Source organism: Physella acuta, unplaced genomic scaffold, assembly GCF_028476545.2.
Source record: "Physella acuta isolate Inbredline_101_S28 unplaced genomic scaffold, ASM2847654v3 ptg001084l, whole genome shotgun sequence".
NCBI classification, from domain to species: Eukaryota; Metazoa; Mollusca; class Gastropoda; family Physidae; genus Physella; species Physella acuta.
Window position 1 is genome coordinate 277,501 of NW_026732601.1, and position 2,211 is coordinate 279,711.

Genomic DNA, 2,211 nt, shown 5'->3' on the forward strand with positions numbered 1-2,211 from the left:
GGCGGGGGTGTTTTAAACATTTGCTCGTGGATTGGGACAAGGATAGGAACATTTTGGACACTAGTCATGAGGATTTTTACTTTCTGGACAAGAGTTGAAACATTTTGGACAATAATTATGACGATCTTTGCATACTGGACAAGGATGGGAACATTTTGGACACTAGTCATGAGGATTTTTACTTTCTGGACAAGATTTGCAACATTTTGGACAATAATTATGACGATCTTTGCATACTGGACAAGGATGGGAACATTTTGGACACTAGTCATGAGGATTTTTACTTTCTGGACAAGATTTGCAACATTTTGGACAATAATTATGACGATCTTTGCATACTGGACAAGGATGGGAACATTTTGGACACTAGTCATGAGGATTTTTACTTTCTGGACAAGATTTGCAACATTTTGGACAATAATTATGACGATCTTTGCATACTGGACAAGGATGGGAACATTTTGGACACTAGTCATGAGGATTTTTACATTCAGGACAAGCTTTGGAACATTTTGGACAATAATTATGACGCTCTATGCTAACTAGACAAGGATAGGAACATTTTGGACACTAGTCGTGAGGATTTTTACATTCAGGACAAGCTTTGGAACATTTTGGACAATAATTATGACGCTCTAAGCTAACTAGACAAGAGATGGAACATTTTGGACACTAGTCGTGACGATATTTACATTCAGGACAAGCTTTGGAAAATTTTGGACAATAGTTATGACGCTCTTTGCTTACTAGACAAGAGATGGAATATTTTCAACACTAGTCCTGAGGAAATTTACATTCAGGACAAGCTTTGGAACATTTTGGACAATAATTATGACGATCTTTGCTTACTGGACAAGAGATGGAACATTTTGGACAATAATTATGACGATCTTTGCTTACTACACGAGAATAATCATGACAAACTTAAAATTTAGGACAAGAATTTGAACATTTTGGAGAAAAATCAATTGTATTTTTTTTTTATCTGGAGAAGAATCGGAATATTTTGGACAAGGGTCATGGGGACCTTAAAACTTTAGACAAGAATTGAAGAATTGAACCATTTTGTACAACAATAATGAGTATCTTTACATTCTGGAAAATCATTTCGTGCCGTTATGATAAAGATATATTGCCACTCTAAGAATCGCCTTGTCATTAAGGAAGAGAACTTTGTCCAATGTCTACTAGCAACAAAGATATGTAACCACAGCGTACTACGGACAAGGAACTGTAAACCAGTGTTTCAGAGAGTTCGTACAGTGAGGTCAAGATATCGCTGTTTAAATCTTGTTTTTGTAGACATTTACATCGTTGTTTTTTTTTTTAAAGTGATATCTTAAATATCTATCTCATGAGGGGAAAATTGTCGTAATTCCTCTACACCTTTTATTCAGCTGTTTCTAGAAAAAATGTATTTGTAATGGAAACTTGCGGTTTTTAAATGAAAGTAAAGATTTCTGTTTTTGTGCTGACACAAAAAAACAACTAAAACCATCTGCCTCTTAAAGTTTAAGATAGTGAAAGATCGTGTGTTTAGAATAAGGCCGGTGTGTCCAGAGAAGAAAAAAAAACCTGTCATTATAGGAAACGGAGAGACTGTATGAAATTCTATAGACACTGTCCGGGCGAGAGAGGGGGGAGAGAGGGAGGGGGAAGCAGAGAGAAAGAGGAGCCGTGACCGTAAGAATATAGTCCGGTAACGTCCAGATCTGTCTGGCCGGACCGGCAGCATGAAGACTTCCAATCACATTCCACCGTGGGTGGATGGGAAGCGGCGTCCCCGTGGAATTACCCACTGGATCTTTTTTTCTCCGGGGCGCCGCGCTCGTCTCCCCCTGAAAACAGGGAGTGAGGCTCTACCGTTATCGATTTGATGGCGGGCTTCCGAGTAGAGCTACCGCAATCATAACTTTTTTTTCTAGTTATTTATAGACACCAAACTCATAATTACCAAGTCATTTGACTTAATAGAATGTTAGCATGGGGGTTTTTTTTTTTTTTTTTTTTTGCTTGTCCTTCCCCCCCCCCCCCCCCCACCGGCTCGTCTTTAGCATAGAGAAGGAGCTACGGGTCTGATGTCGTTCTTGATGAATCGTTTTGTTTACACTGTACGCCGGTTATACTAGCATTGGCCCGTCTAACTCAGCCCATCTAGTTCCATGGGACCAAACAAATAGTTTTAACAAAACGTTAGCTGAGGTTGTTATC